The sequence below is a fragment of the Pantherophis guttatus genome, chromosome 2 (assembly GCF_059756535.1).
Source record: "Pantherophis guttatus breed Tessera chromosome 2, ASM5975653v1, whole genome shotgun sequence".
NCBI lineage: Eukaryota > Metazoa > Chordata > Lepidosauria > Squamata > Colubridae > Pantherophis > Pantherophis guttatus.
In genome coordinates this window covers 47,769,573-47,793,974 of record NC_142064.1, presented here as the reverse complement: position 1 = coordinate 47,793,974, position 24,402 = coordinate 47,769,573, and the positions used below count along the sequence as shown (strand labels likewise).

The 24,402-nt window shown below is 35.7% G+C and overlaps 1 long non-coding RNA gene across 2 annotated transcripts; it reads right to left on the bottom strand.

The window, feature by feature from the left end:
* Nucleotides 1–1,102: 1,102 nt before the first annotated feature.
* On the bottom strand, nucleotides 1,103–24,283 carry LOC117674615 (uncharacterized). 2 transcript variants are annotated; one of them, XR_009622348.2, is made up of 4 exons: nucleotides 24,198–24,283; nucleotides 6,764–6,884; nucleotides 2,391–2,500; nucleotides 1,103–1,365 (listed from the first exon to the last, which is right to left on the bottom strand). It is a non-coding gene; the product is annotated as an uncharacterized LOC117674615 (long non-coding RNA). The 2 variants fall into 2 exon arrangements; XR_004593910.2 differs by lacking the exon at nucleotides 1,103–1,365 and having other exon boundaries at nucleotides 2,214–2,500.
* Between the last annotated feature and the right edge of the window lie 119 nt (nucleotides 24,284–24,402).

Sequence of the window (24,402 nt, the reverse complement as noted above, 5' to 3'; positions counted from 1 at the left end):
ACCTAATAAAAAAAAGATTATCAAAGGATGACAACATCTTCTTAGTAACCTATGACACTTCTATAATGAGTCATGTATTAAAGGACCTGACTGGTGATAGAAAAAAAATATAGTTAGATTTACCTTTTAAAATAAAGCTATTCTTCACATTGAGCATACACCCACAGATTAATTAGCCATTATTCCCAAGAGGGAATCACAGATCTGTCTCCTTTAAAAAATCAACATTACATTTAACAGACCATATTGTTAGTATCATATAGCCTCAGGATTACTGGAGGCTACAGGAAAATAAATTGACTTAATTTTCCACTTTATAGGAATTTTAAAGGAGAATTTTCATTTGCCTATTTATGAAATTTTCAATGGGAATATTTTTAAAAAATGTCTGGACAATGTCTGGGCAACCACCAGTCTCTAAAAGAGTACTTGCCCAGCCAAATAACTTAGATCAGGAAATTTATTTTCAGTGAAGAAATCTGCAGGGCAATGAATCTGCAACTGATTTGTTTGTGATGGCTCTGTGCATAGAATAATTTCAGCTTCAAGATTATTCATGAGTTTCTCATCAGAATGAGTCATCATGAAACTGCTGCCACTTTTGTTTGCCATCTTAATCCTTTAAAGCAGAAGACCTGGTCTAGAGATAATCAACATTTTTATCTGAACATCTTTTTTTTAAAGCTCCAGGAAAATAAGCAAAGGTGCACAATCTTTGTCTAACTTAAAAATTTAAGAGCTGAAAGAGGATCTGTTTGCAACAGCATGCTGCAAATGGTTTTGTTGGTCTCTTGATTTATTTTGAATTTTAATTTATATTATAATTTATTTTTAATACGTTCTTAGGTTCATAATACATATCTATATAATATATAGGGAAGTTTTTATGATAGGCACAGAACATTTTAAAAAACAGAAACAAAGACATATTGGTTAGCATTGGTTAGCTTCTTGTTCCTTATCCTGATATGAGAAAATCCATGCATATCAGTAACTTTTCAAATGATGACTTACTTTTTTACATAACCTTCCTTATATATGTACTTTCTAGATATTTGATTTAAATACTACATTTATACAGTACCCATCTCACACGTACATGTCTATGAGTGTTGTATATTGCCTTAAATAACATTCTTGAGAGGCAATAAAGAAATGCTATAAAGTATCCAGTTTGAAGGTCTTAGCAATGGACTCATTCTTAGCCCTATTCATATTAATCATGGCTATTCTGGTAGAAAGCTTTTTACAGAAGTTCCTGGTGATTGGGATTTGCTCACATAGGTCCTTCCTCTTGCCCTTCATTTCAAATTCTTATTTGTAACCTTCAGAGTATGCTGCAAAGCCCATCTGTTTCTGAATTGCCTGGAAGGAGGTGGGTTGAAGGTTAAGGATGTAGAAGAGGAGACTGAAGGATTTACGCTGTTATTAATAGGTAGATATGATTACAGCCTTGGTGAGTTGCACAATGAGTACTCTCTGTCTCTTCCCCCCTTCTCTCCTATTATATTTCCCGATCATAAGTTCTTGTAAGTAGCTGTGGCTCAGGATAGACTCTTAAAAGCAAACTTCAATTAAATAAATGCTTGGATTTTTCCTTCCTGTCTCTTTCATTCATATATATACCGGAGATAATATACCCTGTTTTTCCTATATTGTAGACAGAACACATGTTAATATACTGTTTCTTCAATCTATATATATTGTCAAAGTTCCTGTAATATACATGCATTTAACTTCATGTCATAGCTATCCAGCATGCCAAATCAGTATATTTTAATGTATTTATTGACTAATTTATGTCCTATCTATTATCCAAAAGTCCTATTTAATATCCATGTGTTCCTTATTCCTATCCCCTCCTCTTAGCACAGGGCTGTCAAACTCCTGGCCCGTGGGCCAGATGCATCAGGTTCTGGCCATGCCCACACCCAGTTTAGCAAAGGGGGGAAAAGTCCTAATACGTAATATGATGATGCCATGATGATATGAGTTTGACACCCCTGCCTTAGCACCTTGTGAGATTGGTTGGGCAAAGAAAAATACCTGACCCATAATCCCCTAGTGACTTTCTATGACTGAGATGAACGGGGACATGGGACTCCACACTGCTAATCACAGACTTTCACCCTTATGTACTGCTTTCTAGTAATAGATAACAAAGAGGCTCATATCATCCATTACTCTTTAAAGAAAAGCAAAGAAGCAGTAGATTTGCATTTCATTTCTAATAATCAAAGACCTCATTTATTCAGTATTCTTCTAGTCACTTCAGAGAAGATAAATCATCAGAAATATACCCTGGCATTGTCTTGCTTATGACTGTAACCACTTACTCTGTGGCTTCTTGTGTAAATATTGAATAACTGAACTGTGATAAGAAAGCTTACATCTTATAAAATCCATCATAACTTCTCCTGTTGCTATCGCATCAAGATCAGTTGAAACTGCAGAAACACTGCTGCTTTATGGAATATCCAGAGACAACTGGTTTTTTCCCCTTTTAAATCAAAGGAAATAAAACAATCTGTCAGTAATTGATTATAACTAGATATTACCAAATGTTATCTCTCCCTGTGCTAGGGGAGAGGAGATGAAGATGCTAAAAAAAAAGGCAAGGAAAGTTTATTAAGGAAGTTACTTTTCTCAATAGAGAACACCTGCATCAGTTAGTGGGGTTTTTTGTTGTTGTTATTCTATTAATGCCAGAAAGAAGAAGGAAAAAGCATTCTGTTCTTGTATAGTAAACAAGCTGATGGGGGAGCCTCAAGTTTATTAGTCTTCTAACCATAGGAAAGCACTGCACAAAGAAAGAGGAAATAAAAGTTCCCTTCCTTGCTTTTTTCACAACTAATGTCCCAAATGGTCAATAGGATAAAAAATGCAAAATGTCAATATTTTCCAAGCTGTTGCTTCAATATAAATCATACCCCTTGTTTTTCCCTATCTCAGATCAACTGCTGTTTCCCTTTAAAAAAAAAATACATTGAACAATCTTGTATTTCCCAAAATCTAGTTGAGTTTTCCATGTAAGTCAGAGACACTATCTTATTAGAGGTCGTGGATTGAGCAATGAGACCACTAGGTCTCCATGTATCAGATGGAATGAACTGTGGTTCGTGAAAGCTTATGCATTTTAATAATGTTTCTGGTCTGAAAAGCTGCTACTAGACTCCTAATTTTCAACATGGGACCATCTGGGTCTAGGCTGTTGCCTGGAGATTTCCTGTTGGTGATTAGCTGATGAATTGAGGTTGGGGAAGTGAGTGCTAGCAATTTCTTCTCATTTGTGTAGGAAGGTATAGAGAATTCTAATTGATCTAGGACTATTTCTTATATATACCTTTCAGTAACCTATTCGTAATGTCTGTCTATACAGGCATTATTTGCAGCCTATTTTTCCTTTTCCTGTGCTCCAACTGCCACAGCAACTTGCAACCATGGTTACAGTTACTGGGGAAAACATCTGATTTCAAAATTGCCAGCGTACTATCCTTTCACCATCACAGCTAGCGATAAGCTTTTAAAAGCAATAGAACAATGGTTGCTTGATGCTTTACTGATGCTTCTTTATGGCAATTTCTTATAATGCAAATGGCCAGATAAGTGTTCTTGGCTATTGGTTGATCAATTGGACTGGTAGGCAAAGACAGTTTCGTTGTTCCTGGGCCTGCAGTAGCTTGGGGTAGAAAGCTTACTGAATGATGTGCTTGAAATATTTGATTCAAATATTGAATACTATATGAAAATGTTAAAAGCATAACATGTATGCCTGCCAGTTTTGGGCTATAAAACAAAAGACAAATAAAAAAAACAAATGCTTGTACTTTGTACTTCCATTTTATCTCTGATGATTTTGATGTTTTTTATAGTGTAGACCACCAAGAGTTGCTTCAAAATGAGATGGGCAGCAAATAAGTTTAATAATAATAAATAATAAAACCAGATGGCCACTAAAGTGCAGGACTAGAGATCAGGTAGTCCTATAATCACTGCAGGTTTAATCCCAAGCAACCATGGGGAGTAATTGGGGAGAAGGAATTGGTAAGGTTGGAAAATCTGTGCCCTTCAAATAGTAGTAAACTACAACTCTTAGTGCTACAATCAATTGTGATAAATGGTGAAACACTAGTTCAGCATCATCTGGAGGAGCACAACTTCCTCAGCCCTATTCTATAGCCTTCTTCTGGTAGAAAATAGAAAGGCAAAATCAAACCAAATAGCATAGATATTCTATATATTGAACCCAGCTCAGGAAATAGAGGGTTTGCTATGTCTCAGGTCCAAAATAAGTTCCCCACATTAGAATATCCTTGGATTTTGTTAGTACTAATGTTCAGAGTTCATAATTTGAGATATGCTAATCCATACCAGAAACCCATGAGATATACTAATCCATAGAACTGTGGCTTAAAGCTGCTTTTGTTCTTGCCTATTTTATTTAATATGATTTAAACATGTGTTGACTGCTTCGTAAGTTGTTATGACTATCCATATACTTCAATTACATCACATTTAATGTTTTTCATTAGCTACTTTTGAACAAATCTAAATATTTGCTTCTTTTAAAAGTGTGTTCCATCTTTGTAATTACACATACATGTGACTAGAACTACAAGTGTTAGGCTGTATCTCCTAATTTAATTTGCATGTTTCATTACAAAATTCTTGCTCTGTTTATTTTGCTGGGTAACTGCCATCTAGCATAAATGTTTGAAAGCATAAAAGCTAAAACATTACACAAATCTCTTTGCATCCAATATAGTACTTTGCCTCTGAGTAAAGGTATAGTATAAGGCATACAAAGGACATCTGTAGACATATGGAAATACAAATTCTCTCTTGTTGATAATATAAAATAGAAAAAGAAGTACAGCTGTGGCAAAGCCATTTCTTGAATCTGTTACCTCACAGGACATGTTTCTGTAAGAACACACATGGCCTTGTGAATTTGGCTTTGGCATTAATTCATTGTGAGTGGATTTTCTTTTATTTTCAGCCAATAAATAGCATTTAAAAGGGGTCAAAGGAAGCAAATATGAGCATTCTCTTCAAAGAATACCTTTTGTATTGTAATTTATGTTTAATAACACTCCTTACCTTCGAAAATGTATAAAAAGGTAAAATACAATCCTAGGAAGTATGATGAAGCTATCCATGTAGTTTTCATGGCAACTATATAGATGTGTTTGCCACAGCCTTCTCTTGAAATTCTTGTTTCTTGAGTTCCTAATCTAACCGACAGCTCTGGGATTTCCTTGTAGTCATACATCCAAGAACTTACTCTATTTAGCTTCTGAGCTTAGAAAAAAAATCTTGATACGTAGTTAAAATATTCAGTATCTTTGCAGGTCTCAAAGATGTGCAAGTGTGGCAAATGATGATACATCCATAATTATGTCATCATACAAATGAGGCAAGTACACATTTATGTAATTGCACGTGACATCATGGCATAATTATATAATCTTACTATTTGTCCACTAATTTCAAGAGATATGACAGTTCAATGTTATTGTGTCTTGTCAAAGATTGCTACATATACATATAGATTGTTACACTGATTGTTCATATTATTACATATAAATTATGTAATATAAGCTACAGATCCTCATGTCCTTTCGGAAAAAGCATTTCTGAAATGTGCGTAACTGAACTAGTCTAAAAGCTAATTAAAACTTTCAGCAGATCAATTGTATAGGTTTTTAAACAGGTGGCTCTGATAGAAATGTATTAAAGCCCATGATTTTGTTGGGAAAATGTTTTTTTTTTTCACCTCTGAAATGCAATCTTGAACTCAATTCTGTCTTCATTTTTTAGTGGGCATTGGGTCAAAAGCAATACTAATCAAGCAGCTGTGCACAGCATAGGACACAACAGACCAATAAAGTTATTATCACCTCTTCTTACACTGAGGGACCACAAAAAAGACTAGGAAAAAGTTAAAGGTTAAGGATTTGTTATAATCTGTCTTGGGAGAAGGTATCCCTCTTTTGAATGATAACTCTAGAATCTAACATAGCAGCTAAGTGACCATTTTCTTCTGAGCCATATTTTTTCCCTCAGTACTTTAAAATGTTGTTTTTAAACTGGGTTAAAAGCATTCAAGAATTATTCAAAAAGTTTTTTTTCTCTCTGCTTTTAAAATATGACAGTTCTCATAAATAATATCAATAGTTATGAAATACAATTTTTGAATTTTTACTTTAGATACAAAAGTAGCCAACTTCTGAGCACTTTTTCTTCAGATTGCCCATTTAATCTCTGTTATAATAGGTGCATTATTTCTAACAGCATGAAAAACTACACTCTACCTGCATAATCTAGAACCTTCTTTACACACTCTAACAATTAGGTTTCAATTTGTTATTTCATTTCCTAAAAACAAATATTCCATTTGTTATGCTGATTCATTCTCAGTAAGAAACCTCAGATGCTCTGTGTTCAATGGAAGACAAGGTTGCTGGTCAATGGTGATAGACTGGGAGAAATTAATGTCAAGAAAGAAATACTTCAAAAAGACTCACTATCACCACCACTGTTTGTCATTGCATGGATTCGTCTGTCACCAATACTCAATAATTCAGGCCATGGCTAACAAACATCAAAATCATCTCCCAGGATATTCCTCCTCCTTTACATGGACAATTTGAAGCAGTATGGAAAAATAACCAACTGAAATAGAATCACTGCTCAACACTATCCATATATATAGCCAAGATATAGCAATGGAGTTTGAACTGGACAAATGTTTTATACTCACCATCAAATGGAGAAAAATATTGAAAACTGAAGGAAACAATATGGAAATAACATCAAGTGTTTGGATGAAGATGGTCACTAGAAATACCTGGACATCCTCTAGGCTGACAACATCAAGCACACTGAAATCAAGAGAAGGATTAGAAATGAATATATTAAGAGAGTGAAGAAGATCTCAAAATCCAAATTCAGTGAAGGAAATATCATCAAGGCAATTAACACCTGGGAAATTAAAGTCAATTCAAGTCACCAGATACATAGCTGGAATAGTAGGCCGGACTCAAACCAAACTAAAAGCCCTGGATAGGAAGACCAGAATAATAATAATAATAATAATAATAATAATAATAATAATAATAATAATAATAATAATAATAATAAAAAATCATGCCCTTCATCCTTGCAGTGATGTTGACAGACTCTACTTACCAAGGAAAATAGGTTGGCATGGAATGTTGTAAATACATCAGATGGTTGCAAAAGAAAAGGAAGAATAGTGAAGAAGATGCATTGAAGCTAGTATACCAGGAAGTCTTACTGATACTGGAGAGACCAAACTGACCTGCAAGAAATACCAACTGAAGAACAGAAAAGAGGTGTGGGAAGACACACTATTACATGGCTAATATATTAAAAGAAGAGCCAGATAATAAGACTCAGTAATGGCCAAGAGCATGAAAGTTGAAGAAAGAGACAGCGGGGCTAATTCTGGCTTTGCAGGACCAAGAATGAATGCATGCAAAGCCAGAGTTGAGAAGACACTGACAAACAGCAAGTGCCACTTATGCAAAAAGAAAAAAGAAAAAAAATGGAAAAAACAGTGGACCACCAGTTTAGCTGCTGCAAGAAGATTACAGAGTGACTACAAGCAATGATATGACAAATTAGCAACAATAGTGCATTGGAAGATCTACAAGAAGTACCATTTGCCTACAAGCAAGAATTGGTGGGACCATAAAATAGAGAAAACAACAGAAAACAAAGAAACTAAAGTGCTCTGAGACTTTAGAATTCAGACACACCAGCACCTGCTACCACATTCCAGACTTAACAATTAGAAAGACAAAAAAAATTGGATAGTGGACATGGCAGTACCTGGAGACAGCAGAAGGGAAGAACTGGAGAAGATAGCAAAATAAAAAGACCTGCAAATAGAAATGGAATGATCCTGGCAAAAGAAAGCAAAGGTAATACCATAGGATTAGGTGCCCTGGGTGCAATCCTAAAACAAATGTAGCATCACTTGAACATTATTGGTGTTGACAAAATCCCCATCAGTCAATTGCAAAAGGCAGCTCTACTTGGTGCAGCTTCCATTCTGTGACAATACCATTATCACCATCAAACAACAGCATCCTTGGGAAGGACTGTGTAGTATATAAAAATGACAAATCCTGTCTAAACATCTGTGCAACCAACTATAAGAATAATACATTTCTGACTTAGTCTTCTCAAGAGCTATAAATCTATTATTTCTATACATAGTTCCAATGAATTTGTGAAGGAAGAGAGGGGTTATATCCACAGTCTCCTTTCCTATGCAGGAGTTTGAAAGAGGCTTAATGTGACAGTATAAGCCCAGCATTATCAGGATTCTTGCTCAACCATCAGAATCTGAATTGTGGATATAGATTCAGTGACATGGCCATTTTCTAGATTGCTATTGTGATTGCTATCACAGTAGAATGTGATAGTACAACAGCAATCAGGTTTTAAAGATGTGGAAATATGTGAGCCTAACTAAATGATAAATGAGATTTATTTCTAATTACAATTGGGACTGCAGCTGTATCCCTAATTCATACAAGCAGTATTATGACAGCTGCATTAAAAAGCAATTATATGAAATAGTTCCATTTGACTACTTTATACGTACTGGTTTACTATCACTGGGTAATTTAGTTTTTGTGATATAACTAAATCTTTCAGAATAGATTCTTTGAAATCATGACTGCCAAATGAAACTCTTAATACTACCGTTAAATCTGTTTGCATATTATTTATAACATATAAAGTAATCTAGTGACAAAGTTTTTAGCACTATATGGAAGGGGTTTTTCTTTGTCTCATTTCACAGAACTATTTCAAGAAAATAGTTGTCTAATTAATCAAAGGAAAAATCAACTATCAGAGGTAGTGCCAACAGACAGAGCAGTTAAAAGCACCTATGAAAGCAAGCACCAAGTGTTAGAAATTAAAAAGCATATTGGACTATAATACACTAAGGACCACTTAGGTATAATGAAACCATAAACTAAGTCTTTTGTTCACTTTGTGCCTTTTAATGAAAAATTTAATTGTGGCACAAATAACAGGTGCTTGAAGCATTTACTGCATTTTCCTAATCATCAGCAGAAACTACAAGTACATGTACATGCACTCCCCATCTCCTCCCCCACCCTTACACAACATGTTCTCCCAGCTACCATCTGGCTGCAATCAAAGTTTTCAGGATGTTTGTGTGAATGTTTAAGAGGGTTTTTTTTTAATTGATGGTGGACAATTCTAGAAATATTTGTGTAGAACATGCAGAATGAAACAACATAGAGGGCCTCAAATGAATCATATCTGGCAATTATAAATTATGATATAGCATTCTATAGTTAAATAAGTCTTAAAATCTCTGTGATTCTGCCAACTCTACAGGATTTGAGATAACTGAGGATCCAGAAAACTTCCACAAAAAGAATAACCTTTAATTCATAGAGACGGTGGATGGACACACCGCAGTGCTCAGAATTTCACCAAAGTAGAATTCTCTCTCTTTCTCTCCCCCCTCCCTATTTACCTTGTTGAGTGCATCCACCCTCTCTTTCATTCTATCTTTCCAAGCCTTATAGACTTCTCTAAAGAACTAGGTTTTTGCATAATGTATCTAAATACTTTTCAATAAAGATGAATAAAATAAAGCCAAGGTCCAGGGTCTGTCCAGTGGTGGTATATGTACTTGATACTTTTAGACCTCTATGCAGTGCCCCTCCATTTGGGAACAAAAATGAGAATTAGCATAGTACTATGCACATTAGCCTATAAAATGCAGAAAGTCTCTAAAGTGAGCAATTTAAATAATTAGGAATTACTTCGTATCTTTAAAGGGCATGAAAAATCAACGAAGTATAGCTGTAACTGTATTTCCTGCTATTAACCAGAGCTAATCTATTATGGTTGATATATTTAATATATAAAAGGATATACTAATAGCTGCCATAAGACAGTATTTTTGTTTGGTTTGTTTATTTTTTAAATTGATGAATAAATAGATTCTTAGTTCAAGGATAATGTACCACTTCATACAAAGGTAAGGAATCTTTTCCTTTTGTTATAACATGTATATAAAAGTCCAATATTAATATCCTTGACAAAGTTAGTTACCTCTGCAGTTACATGAGGCAGTTCAGAAAGACTTTTCTAGAAAAGGAACAAATGCATGTGTTAGAAACTGAATCAGGGTTCAAGTGGTCTTTTGAATTTTTTCAAATTTCTGGGCAGAAAATTAAACTACCGGTAAACAACTTATCTACATCTCTCCAGGTTAGTTAGGGGAAATCCTCCAAGGCATTTCAAGGGCAACTCCAACTTTGCAACTGAAACATCCAAAATAGGAACAGTTTCTTCACCATTCTTCACCTAAGAGAGACTAGAAAACAGAAAACATTTGAGTATGTTATGGATTTAATCTCATGATAATTTTCCTGTAATGATACTTTCTCTCTGAGCATCAGTGCAAAACTTGCCATTTGGATGACTGCTATCGAAACAAATAAGTATGACTATTTTCGTACATAGAAGACAGGTGGAGGATAGACTTAAGAGGCTCTGTTTGATCAATGCACATGTTGATATAGCTGCATCTTGGTCTCACTGAGCTGACAATAGCCTCGTCTTCACGGGGGAAATTTTGGAAGGGGAATATCCAAAGTTTTGTTATGCAAGTACTTTGTAGTTCTTTGTGACTGGAATAATGTATAGGTGTGCACATTGATATGGATCTTTGTGCCTTCAGTAACATATGCAATTACATATGGAAATAAAATACGATAGGCGAATGAATAATGAATAATATGGTTCAGAAATTGAAATAATTGCCTTCCACATTTCAGGAGGGGAGGGGGAAGAAAATAGGATCTGCAGTAACCACCAGAAAGTAAAGGTGTCAGAATATTACATGGGAGTGTAATGCTAATTAAAGTTGTTACAAATATTAAAGATTATGGGTATGAGTAGAAATGTTTAATGTAGCTATTTGGTTCACTTCACAATAATTCTTTTTTAATTCCCCCTGTAACACACTGAAAGAATTTAATCATAAAGCTGTCAGACATATTACTTTATAAGAAGCAGGAAATGTTATTAGTTATGGTGCTGCACAATCCATGATTATGCTTTTATCTAAAAGGCTGCTAATGTATCTTCCAGTAGCCTGATGTTTATTTCTCTACTGCATCTCATACCTAATTAATTTCAACTTACATTTTCACTACAATTGGAGGGGGGAGCATGCAACAGTCCAGAAAAGTGGCATTAAGGCTGATAGCCAAACACAATGCAATTGTCATGATTTGTCCTCCTTATTAACAACTTTATTCAGTAGATCCTCAGTGGACAAATGACTCAATAGAGACAATTGTCTTTCAATCATTTAATGCCTGAATAAATTTGTGTATGTAATAATACTAGACTATGTTAAGTATAGCACAAACTTTTAAAATTATTGTGCTGTCACTTAAGCTTCCTAGCATCCATTGTTCAGGGGCAATCTGTAATATTACAAAACTACAACTATAAGCATTACAAATTATTTAAAACCCATCAACTCCTTAGTTTAGTCCTGGATGGGAAGCACCCAGTGGAAAGGGAGAAAGTAAGTCAAAATATCAGCTGGAACATGATCAATAATTAGGAACTCTTAGGAGTTGATAATATATATATATATATATATATATATATATATATATATATTAACTATGCAATATCCCAGTATCCTCCTTAGTATCATCACAGAAAATAGAAAATAGAGAACATGACATCACCAGTATTTTATCCACAGTGCTAATGCACTCACACTCTTAAGGGTGGTGCTGACAGACCCTTTCCAAGCTTGGTGTGACCTTTCTTGATTAATTAGCAAGAAGATGGTGAAGCAGCATTTAAATCTCTTGTTCCAATTACTATATCTGCCTTACTATTAGGTTACATTCTTCAAGATGTAATTCATCCATTTCCAATTGCTTATGTGATATTATATTGTGGTTAATGTTTTCTGCAAAAGAATCACTGTGATATATTCAGTACTTAGTGAATCTAAAGGTACATTTGGGGCAAAGATGTCTAGCTATTGAGTTTTGTAATTCAATAAAAGTGCTATTACTTGTTCTTATGGCAAAGTACTTATTCATTTAGCTTTATGTGGGCAATTCTATTATTCTGTAGTTCTAGGTAAAGCATTTTAGTATATTCAAATAGTTTCAGTTTCCTAAATCCATGGAATATACACAAATTAAGTAGGAATTAAAGTATCTATAGTTTATGTTAGGAATGTTTTCAAAACTGTATGTAAATAAAATGTATTTATTCAGTCATAAGTGTCCTTATGTTTCAGTTCCTATATATTGTGTCATAGGAAGGAACTGAACGTTTCAGTTCCTATTTATTGTGTCATAGGAAGTTTTATAGAACACGTTTCTTGAACTTTCAAACAATAACTTTTTTGTTTTATCCTAAATATTAGATTAAATTTCTCTTACTGTTTACAAGGATATCATATGCTACAAACTCAGTCTGTCTGTTCTGTTCTCCTCTTAAATAATTAACATGAGAAAACTGAAAGGAAAGGTAAAAAGCATTTCTTTCAGTAAACTTTCACCTGTTGCCAAAGCTTCAAACCAACTTTTAGATTAGAGATTCTTCCTTTTTCTACCATTATCATCTTTATGAAGCAAATTTTCCATCCCGTATAAGTATCTGAGTACTGTACTGTACTTAACATTATATTCATTAAAGAAAGGAACTGTGTGGAAACTGAGGAGAAACTGAATGATATTTAACTTTATATGAAGTAAATATCATATCTCCCAAGATGAATGGCTGATTGGAGGGGATGCAATTGAATCACACTGCAATATTTTGGAAAGATCAGTCACATTAGAGCCAGTTTGATAGAGAGGTTAACTATCAAGGTAGAAATCGGGAGACCAGAGTTCTAGTCCTACCTTAGGCACAAAGGTAGCTGGGTGACCTTGGGCCAGTCACTCTCTCTTAGCCTGAGGAAGGGGGCAATGGCAAACCACTTCTCAGAAACTTTCCCAAGGAAACCTCAGGGACTAGGTAGTCAAAAATTGATTCAAAGGCATACATGTCCAAGTTTCAGGGAGAGCAAATCACAAGAACAATATCATGAAATTCTGCTCATTATGTCTCATTAGTCTTTACCATCTCAAGGCTACGTTTCCCTGTCCATTTAGTGGAATTTTTGCTAAATGGTGACATGACTGGACCACATTTAGGAAAGATGCCAATATGACTTGTAAATCAATTTATGAATTAACAGTGGAGTTATGAAATCCCAAGTCATTTGAATTTCAAAACATGAACTTCATTAATGGAATCACCAATTTTACTTTGATGTCAAACACGTGACACTTTTGAATGTATTTTTTTAAAAAATGTTTCCTCTAGCACTAATACCACACTCTTGTATTTCAATAGAATCAGAAAAACATATAAGGCAACAGAATTTTAAAGCTATTTTTGTATCTATATATTATTAATATATTCATGATAATGTTGCCAGGGTAAATAGACTGAATGCAGTTTTCAAGCACTTATAGTTTTATGTAAGTTCTTGCAAAAAAGGAGCAGTAACAGTGCTAAGATGGCCTTTGAAATCAGGGTCAACCAGCTTCATGGTATTTGTCTGGTTATTGGGAATCTCTTTAGGATCAAAGCAACCCCAGCAATGCATGATCTTATTATTATCATTATATTGTGCAAGTCACATGCTTTTATGGCACCCAGCTATTAAATGGGGCAAGCAGCTATAGGCAGCCAAGTGTAAAATAATAAGCCTGAGAGCAATGAACCAAAAGGGGAAACACATTGCTTTTTCCTTCATAAAACCTTAGTATACTGGCTTCAAAAGAAGGTTGCTGCATAAATGGGTTCAAAGCTTTCAGATAAGCTTTGTCTGTAGTGAAATATGCATTAGAAAGTTTGTATTAAAGATTTTACCAATTACTGAACTATTATTCAAGCGTACTTTAATTTAATGCAGTGATTTCAATGATGTTTATAATTTTTCCTCAAGTAAAAACAAATTCTAAAGTAAATTGATCCATTTTTGGAAGAATTATTGTGAATAAAATGAAGGCTGTTAAATATGTGTTGGTTACAACATTTTTCAATAATTAATGCCAGTCCTAAACACAGCTCCTGTACTAAGGTATGTGATTTGGATATCTAGATTTAGCAACCTATCAGATTTCATACTCTGAATGTTCTAGCAAAATTAATTGCTCAATAAATGTATCAAGACACATGTAAAAACATTTGTCTTTAACCCAGAGTATGCAAGAGTAATTGCTACAGTCTCAGATGAAAGAAAAATGTGTAGCTATCATGGTCAACTATATACCTACAGGCGTGTAAATATGTTCTGTCCATTTTCTCCAGAGTTTTTAGATTCAGGATTTTATTCTAATTTTTAAATGAAGAATTATTATCTATACTTGATAAAGAAAAATAGGGTTTGCATTTTTAAAAATCAAGATAATAAAGAATTTGTTCCATTAAAAAAAAATGTAGAAGCCTGGTGAATTTGGAGCAGTGATGAGCTCACCGTACACAAACGTCTTCCCATATTCAGTATCTCCTAGGCTTATTACATAAACAATATCACACGACAGGTGGTGATTCCAGGAAGCACCATCAATTTATTTATTTTTTTAAATGGGATCAGTGCAGGAAGTGCTTGGTAAGAAGAAGAGGCCAGCTAAAAAGTAATCCTTGAAGATAATGATAATATCTCCAGAAATGATAATACTGATCTTGGTGATTGTTTGGGGTACATTTTAATCTGTAATAAATTATGCTAAAATACAAATTCTGAATCTGCTGCTAGAGAAATTAATGCTAAAATAATTTTACATTACGTATTTCTCACATATAAATTATGGGTTTATGGAAGCCCAAAATCTGTATGCCAGTTGCTGTAGTTCCCCTCCCTGCTGCCACCTGATAGAGACTGATACAGTCCTTGGATATGTAAATGAGTCTTGACAATTTGCGGGAAGCAAAAATGGTTTATAGTTCCAGAAAGGACTGCTACACCAAGCTAACTTTTACAAAATGGCTGAAATTGGCTGTCACCAACCAAAAATTGTGATAGATGTGGTTAGGTTAGATAAAAGGAGAACCAGACTATTTTAAGAGTATTTAAATATTTAATTCCAGACCGACTCAACAACTTTCCAGTCAGAAAAGAACTCCACGTACAAATGAAAGAGCTATCTAAAGAATCCCCTAGAAAAATCTAAGTTGTTTCTGGCTCTGTGAAGAGGTCCCTTAGGTTCCCATAGGTAGGAATGTTTTGTGGGACAAAATTAGCTTCAAGAGAGTGGCATTTGCATGAATTTTAGGTGTCTCAGCTAATTAACTTTAAGTTCAGATCTTGTTTCAAAGATTGCACTGAAAAAGCAAATAACTGAAGGATTGTTGCATAGAAGAGGGAGTAGTCTTTTCTTTGTTTATTTAAGAAATTTAAATGGCAACACACTCACTCTCAGTGATTCTGGGCACTTACAAAAATAAAAACCCAATATACAAACAATAAAAAGCAAAAAACCCTACACCTCTGGCAATAACAATCAAGCAAACAAGGCCACTTGATGGACTCACTCCCATTCTGGATTCCCCCGGCCTATTGACAAAACCAGGTCTTCAAGGCCTTGCAAAGAGTATCATTTAATAGCAATAGCACTTAGATTTATATACTTCTGCATAGTGCTTTACAGCCCTCTCTAAGGGGTTTATACAGTGGTGGAATTCAAATTTTTTTACTACCGGTTCTGTGGGCATAGCTTGGTGGGCATGGCGGGGGAAGGATACTGCAAAATCTCCATTCCCACCCCACTCCAGGGGAAGTATACTGCAAAATCCCCGTTCCCACCTCACTCTGGGGCCAGCCAGAGGTGGTATTTGCCGGTTCTCCAAACTACTCAAAATTTCCACTACCGAAAGCAGGTGCTCCAGAACCTGCTGAATTTCACCCTGGATTTACAAAATTAGCATATTGCCCCCAACAATCTGGCTCCTCATTTTACCGACCTTGGAAGGATGGAAGGCTGGAGTTAACTTTGAGCAGGTCAGAATCGAACTCCTGGAGTGACCAGTGAGTTTTCCTACAGTACTACATTCTACCCACTGTGCCATCATGGCTCTTAAAAGTGTCTCTTGTTCTTTATGGTTCCAGTACAATTAGATTAAAGTTATAAGGAAGGAGATTCAGGCCAAACATCAGAAAGGTACTCTACTAGGTTCTGCCTGAACAGAAAATTGGCTTAATAGCCTTTAAGGTCTGTTTCAGTATTAAACTTCCATGATTCTGTGAATTTTACTGCCCTTTCTTAAAAGCTATGGGGCGGGTGATTTTCCATCCCTATTTTCTCTCTTCTATCACCATTCTATTTTTCTCAGTCCCCATCTTTCAGTGATTTTATCTACTTACCTGCACAATGTCCAATGATTTTCCTCTTCCTCTTTGAGAATGAAGAGAAAAATTAGGAGTCATGTTTTTCTATCTTCCTTTTATCCATCTAAAAGGAATACTGCTAGATCAAGAGCAATCTGCAGTACAGAAATGAGGACTCTCACTCAGTGATGAATTTTTTCTCCTTTTGATTTTATTTAATTTTTAAGTATTTAAAAATAATGTGATAATGCAATACGATTAATGATCATCAGATGGTAGCAGGAAAGTGATGATGAAAGCTCTGCAATAAGTGGTCAGTATGTGCTTGAAACTGATTCATAGAAAAACAAATTAACATTATTTATAATAGTATTTATTTAAATTCTTAAATTGCCCTGTTAATTCCCTTCACAACCCAGATTCAACACTTGACATCTTGCCCTATTTGAACCATATGCAGATTTACCACATTTTTACATGAAGAAACTGCAAAGGAATTACTATGTTCATGTGAAATAAGTTTTAGATTAAGGGATTAGGCATGTCTATCATTGGTGTTACATTTTTCATGACAATTTATTTTTATTTTATTTTTTTATTTTTCAAATTTATGCAGTTAGTATCTTTAATTTCTCCAGCACTTTATCCTAATCGGAATGGGAAGAGAATAAGTCTATTGAACAATTTCTAATACTGTGTATAAATCAGCTGCTTCTCCTCTTTAAATACTTTTAAGATAAATTGTAACAGAGTAATCTGGTAATTTCAGAAATAAATCCTCATTATAACTGGATCACACTAATGAGTCCTGTTACATAATTATTCTACCATGCCTCTGTTGCTAAACCTCCATGGCATGAGTTCAAATGAGAGCTTATCCATTGCAAACTTTCTAAAACTTGGCAAATCACCCTTTCTCTCTCTCCCCCCGCCATTTCTTTCACTGGTGGCTAAAATGTACATACTAGGAAATCCATTCCAGCATTTGTTTTCTTTTTCAAGAGATTGTTTGCCTCTCTCCCATCCTGGTTTAAATTTCACTTTGCTTACCTATAATATCAGCTCTCTTCTCTTTTTTATGGTCTTCAAAAATATCAGCTCATAATGCACAGTACTGAATGCAATGATTGAGCTGCAAAAAAGTGTATGGGCACAAGAAGCCAGCAGTGTGAATCAATTTGAAGTCAACAGAATGTTTACCAGGGGATAGAATCACTTAATGTGTGGCAAAGCTCATTATTAACAACATGGAAATGTCCATGGCTATGTGATAAAACATATGTTTTGCATGCAGGAAATCCCAGGTCCAACTCTTGGCATGGCTGGGCAGGGATTGAAATCAACCACTTGAAACCCTGGATAGCATTTGCCAGAATTCCAACACTAAATGAGACTGAATGGCTCAGTATAAAGCAATCTCCTAGGTATAATTTGCAAACCCATAAGGGTTTAAGATATACTTCCACTGCTTTTTTAAAAAACAACAACAACAACAAAACCACAAAATCTTTTCTCCCTCCCTAGTAATCTAAATGAAAACACACATTGCAAGTTGCTTACTTATTTAAGGGCTTGCTTTTGGTTCCAGCTTGTATCTGGTCAAAAGACATATACTGCTCAAAAAAATAAAGGGAACATAAGCAGAAGACATCCGAGATCTGAATAAATGAAATAGCCTTATTAGATACTTTGTTCTTTACATACAGTAGTTTATACACTGCTCAAACAACTAAAGGGAACACAAAACTACTTTATGTAATGAACAAAGTATTTAATAAGGCTATTTCATTCATTCAGATCTCGGATGTCTTCTGCTTGTGTTCCCTTTATTTTTTTGAGCAGCGTACAATGGTTCTGTAAGATGAAAACCACAGAACTAATTCACCTACATAGTCTAAAGGTAATTTCACAACTTCTACAAGTAGTAGTAAAATTTCACGAATTTGTCATAAATATCCAATGCTTTTGCAAACTGCTTAAAATCTGTATGTTCGGAAAATCAAATATATCCACAAGAGATATAATCTACTGAGAACTCTTGTAAAATACACAACCCTCTACAAGAAATGACAGCTGAATAAGATCACATCTGATATCTTGCATTAATCCCATTCACAGTAGATTTGTGTGCATGATTCTTACAAAGCAAACAGATTGTGTTCCGAACGTTGACTGTAAACTTACTCAAACAGTACACAGTCACATATAACAAATGAATACAATGTATAAGATGCACAATGGACCAAACTCTTGATGGCTATTGGTTAATGTAATCATTATTAAAATATTGATCAAATCTTAAAATCACTATTCTTGCCTTCTTGAATGCTTGAAGATTTTCCTTAGAAATATTGTCTACATGTCTTCCTTGGACAGGTAGCTGGTAGTGTACACCAGCAACAGTAGTGTTTTTAGTCCTTCTTATCCTTTTTTCCATTTATTTTTATCCAAATGTTCAGTGGTGCCACCAAGATCATTGTTCTGCCTGGAAACCTTTGGAGTCTGTAATTCATTTCAAAAGCTGCAGAGGAATGCTACTCACCTCCCCTGAGGTGCTGGCCAAAATCTCAGATAATGTGCCGCTTGCTTCCTTCCTCCCAACCATTTGCCAAAATATCAAGTGATGAAGAGAAAGAGACTAAATTATGTCAGTGGCTTCAGGATGGCCCACATTTGCTGAAGCTGTCTAGGAGTCATAGTGGTATCATGGTGGGGATGATGCTAAGAAAATTATTTTGAGAAATTGGAAAAGAAATAACATTCTGGATATTAAGGGTTGGATTTTAGAAAGGTATGATCTTCAGTTTAAAAATTGTCTTTTTAACAGAACAGAATGGAATGGAATAACAGAGTTGGATGGGACCTTGGAGGTCTTCTAGTCCAACCCCCTGCTCAAGCAGGAGACCCTATACCTTTTCAGACAAATGGCTGTCCAATCTCTTCTTAAAATCTCCAGTGACAGAGCACCCACAACTTCTGAAGGTAAGCCATTCCACTGATTAATTGTTATAACATCAGGAATTAACTACTAATTAAGAATGACTCAATATGCTTGCTTTTCCCCTTATGGAATAAGTTTTACAATATTTGTGATGTTAGAAAATCATTATTTCCCACCTCCCCTGTAGATTTAGAAACCTGTTTGACATTTGATTAATATGTGACACATAAAGACAAATTATCTCCTCCCTCTCTCTCTTGTATTTTAAAAAGACTTCCTTTGCTTCATTACTGCTTTAAAAGTCTCATCCTACTTCCATTTCTAGGTTTCCAGACTTTTTCAAACAAATTTAAACTGGGCCAATAATCTCCTCTCCATGCATCCTTAGAATGCTCACTGAGCTATGTTACCTACTTTATCTAAATGCCCATAACATTTGTTAGCTGTGACCTGAATTAAAACACGATATTGAATCAATACCATCCTTCTTCCTTGTTATTAGGCCTCCAGGAAGATCTTTAGATCTATGCGTATCTTAAGAATGGCAGCAAGCAAAGTTGGCTACAAGGAAAAAATAAATAAAAGGAAACGTGTTGGAAGAAATGTCCATCTGGGTTCAGTTCCAAGTGGGAAGAAAGACACTAGAAACATGGAGATTGTTTGGGAAGATGGTTTAATGGTGGACAAGACAACATGCTTTGAGGTCCTGGGCAAAAAAGAGCACATGGGTGAGAGAGGGAAAGAGATTTATACCCCCTCTTGGGCACCGCCTTGGAGCTTCCTGTTCCTGTATAAGGAATGCACACTGATTGGTTGTCAGACTTCCAGGCCTGGTTGAATCTTGCTGAGTGATGATGTAATGAAGGGGCTTTGGGCAATTCCTATAATGGCTTAATGGCTTTGTCCTGGTTTGGATCTTGAGTGAGGGCTAAGCCTATCATGTCCTGAGGGCCATGCCTTTTGTGTTGTAGATAAGCTGGCCCAGCCTTTGTCTTGTAGATAGGTTGGTACCAAAATATCTGCTGGGGGGGGGCAAGGAGCTGAGGCTCTGAGTTTGTCTTTAGAAACATGTTTCTCCTTTAGGGAAAATACAATATTCTGCTTTTTAAATATTTCCTAGAATATTTCATTTTCCTAGGAGTTGGGTGGGTGCTAACTCCCTACACGTGAAAAGGGAAGAGCCTTCTACCAAAGAGAATTATATTTCTCAAAACTGTGTATTAAACCATATTTGCCTAAAAATAATAGCCCAGTTGGAAACAACAATTGAAAGAGATTCGAAACAGAGAACAAAGGGAGGAAACCAGGTGTAAAGTATGTTAGTAAAAATCACTGGGATTTTTCTATTGTGGAGAAAAAAGTTGATAACATCCAAATATGCTTGCTTTCTCAGTTTAAGAAAAGACGGGGGAAAGAACTGCCTTCATCCAAGTAAAAGATGTTTGCATCAATTTCAGAAAAGTACAATCATTTTGCAAATGGTCCTATCTAAACCTCTTACACTATGAGGTAAGATTTTCACAGTATGACTATATGTTCTTATCATATCCAGGAGTAAATAATGAATACCTAAGTTAAGACCCTTAATTTGCTCTTTATACATTTCCAATGATGCTAAGATTGCTTGAATTTTCTTCAAGCCTATTTTTTTTCTACTTTAGTTCACAGGAAATCTGTTTCACTAGATATTCCAAACTCAGTAGCCAACCTATAAAGCTATTCATCTCCTACCTGTTCTGTGAATTGCTGTAGTTATCACCTGGAAAGAAGTAAAGCCAACAGACTGCCCCTATTATCATACCAAAGAAAATGGACTAGGGCAATGAAGAGGGGGGAAAATAATAATCAAGCAATATAATAAATTTGTTGATCAGATAAGCAGGTGGTTAAGTTCTTAAATCTCATTTTATCAATTTCTGAGAAAATTTCTGCGCTCTGCAAATTCTAAATATGCTGCACATTATAAACAAAATTATAATGGAAGCTGTACAATTTTATCTGTGCAGAGGGACGTCATGTATATCACAAAGTATGACTCAAAGATGTACCTATAGAGGACACCTACATTTCAATATGAAATGTAAATTGTGTGCAATATATAAAAATAGAAGTACATCATATATAAAATGTATATAACGAAACAGCCATTCTCAGTTCTATTTGCATAAACTGAATGTGCCCAGATAAGTGACAAAATATGTTGCTGATTTTGGCTAATGTCAAAAGCTAATCAGGGAAGGATCTGGTTATGCTTGGATGAAAGATCAACAGCTACTCCAAAATCCGAAGTGAAAAGCTGAGGGATGTATGGAAGGAGAGGCACCTTTGGTGGGGGGACCATAGCAAAATGTTTTTGCTTTGTAAAAAAAAATATCTATGAAATTAATCAAGGAGAGAAGCAACCTGGAATTAAGGAGAAACTTCCTAACAGTGAGGATAATTAACCAGTTGAATAGCTTACCTTCCGATGTTGTGGGTGCTTCATCACTGGAGGTTTTTAAGAGAGACTAGACAGTCACCTGTCAGAAATGGTATAGGGCCGTGATGGTGAACCTATGGCACGTATGCCACAGGTGGCATATGGAGCCATATTACTGGGCACATCCGCTCAGCTCTGGGGTGCATGTGCGTGCCGGCCAGCTGATTTTTGGGCCTTCTGGGCCCACCAGAAGTAGGGAAACAGGCTGTTTCCTGCCTCTGGAGGGCCTGGGGGTGGGTGGGGAAGGCCCATTTTTCTTTCTTACCTGGCTCCAGATCCTCTCTCTTTATCTGGGAAGGGCGAAAACAGCTTTCCCACTCCCTCGGAGGCCTGCAAGGTCCCATTTCCCAACTCCTGGTGGGTCAGGAAGTGACTTTTTTTGCTGTCCCCAACCTCCAGAGACTCCTAGAGAGGCTCCTAGTGACTCCTAGAGAGGCTCTGAAGGCTGGGGACAGCAAAAAATTTCACTTCCTGTCCCACCGGGAGTTGGGAAATGTTTCAGACCTTTGAAAGGCCTCCGAGGGAGTGAGAAAGGCTGTTTTTGCCCTTCCCAGATAAATAGAGAGGATCTGGAATCAGGTAAGAAAGAAAAACGGGCCTACCAGACCATCATGTGCCAGGAGCCGGGGGGAGGGGGTTGCACACGCATGTGTGTGGGCACGTGCGTGCACGGCCCTCCCCCGCCCCCCCTCTCCTGGCACAGGATGGCAAAAAGGTTAGCCATCACTGATATAGGGTCTCCTACTTGATTGGACTAGAAGACCTCCAAGGTCCCTTCCAGCTCTATTCTGATTGATTTATATAAGTCACCAGAGTTGAGCTCAACTGAGAGGTGACTTGGTCTTTTGCCCAGCTAGATGATAATATTAGGTAACCTTGGTTCAATCTCCAAAAGTTAAGCAGGATTGAATCTGGATGAAATCTGGATGGCAGCCCACTAGGTTTTCCTCTGGAAAAGCCTTCTTTTTTTCTTTTTTTCTTTTTTTAATTTGATTTATATGCCGCCCTTCTCCGGAGACTCAGGGCAACTTACAATGCGTTAAGCAATAGCCTTCATGCTTTTGTATATTTATACAAAGTCAGCTTATTGCCCACACAAACTGGGTCCCTCAATTTACCTACCTTAGAAAGGATGGAAGGCTGAGTCAACCTTGAGCCTGGCAGGATTTGATCTTACTTTAATTGCAGACAGCTGGTGTTAAATTACAGAGCTCTGTCTGTTGAGCTCTCCAGGCTCCTACATTAACGATTAACTACATTAACTACATTAACATTAACAATTCCTTGCATTGTTAATTATCTTGTTTATTCAGAAGTTCCCTGAAATGAGAAAACTTGTACATTATATTGTAAATGTTCATTTGGCTTAATATAGTGTCTAAATATATATCTTCTTTCCCCAATATCGTTTGGGATGGAAATACAATAATAACAACAACAAAAATAACAAGATAGTGCTATAGGGAAGAGACATATTCACTTCTGGGTAATTGATTTGTGCTTATTTCTTTTAATGAATTCAGCCCCTAAGTTATCAATCTTTGTCAGAAACCATAACATACTGCAGTGTATATTCTTTCCCAGCCTCCTACTCTAAAAATATTTAATGAAACAAGCTCTTTTAAATAAGCTGTATGGGAAACACTTTTACTACCCAAGGTTTTTTTTTTGTTTGTTTTTGTTTTGTTTTGTTTTTAATAGTGCAAAACGTTGTAGAAATCATCCCAGAATTAAAGCAGCCAGGGAAGTGGTATTAAAATAATATGCTGATTGAATCAACAGATTCATGCACTAAGAAAATAGGATTGCTCCGTGGCTATCTATTGAAATGCATTTATTTGTCTGATTAGTATTTAAATTTGCTGCACACAGTGCTTTAGCAATTTTGTCTAATGTGCAGAATAATAGCTGCATGTAGCCTTTGGGGGTACTATATCGTATATTAAAATTACAGCACCCCTTAGGTAGGAAGAGGGATATGATGATCCTAGGGCTTTTGGAATGTTACTTCAAATTGGAAGCTTATGGAAAATTAATGAGGGATTTAAAGGTGTATACTGGGGAATAAGCAAATAGCCGTTGTAAATATGAAGCCTCTGGTGGTAAGGAGCCAAGTTAATCTTTACCCGCTAGGCCCTTTTGACTATAATTAAATAATCTTTGTGGAATTATATCGAATGGTATTACAATGCAAAAATAGCCTGAACTAGTGCACTTGAATATTGCAGACATTTTCATGCCCGTACTTAAAACTGTAGTCCTATACACACTCTCCTGGAATTAAGTTGCATTGCCACGAGTAGACACATTCAAGATTGCATAATAAGTACCTTAGCCGCCTTCTTCCTCTTCCTCTCCATCATCATCATCTAACCAGGCAGTTTTGCACAATCCTTGGGCAAAAAAGGAAGCACTGGAAACAGATTTAATTTTGCTACTTTATTATTTCATTTATTTTTAATAACTTAACCTTGATTTTAAAACCTGATAATCTAATTATATTTTGCTACCTTTTCCTTATCTGAGGAGCTGATA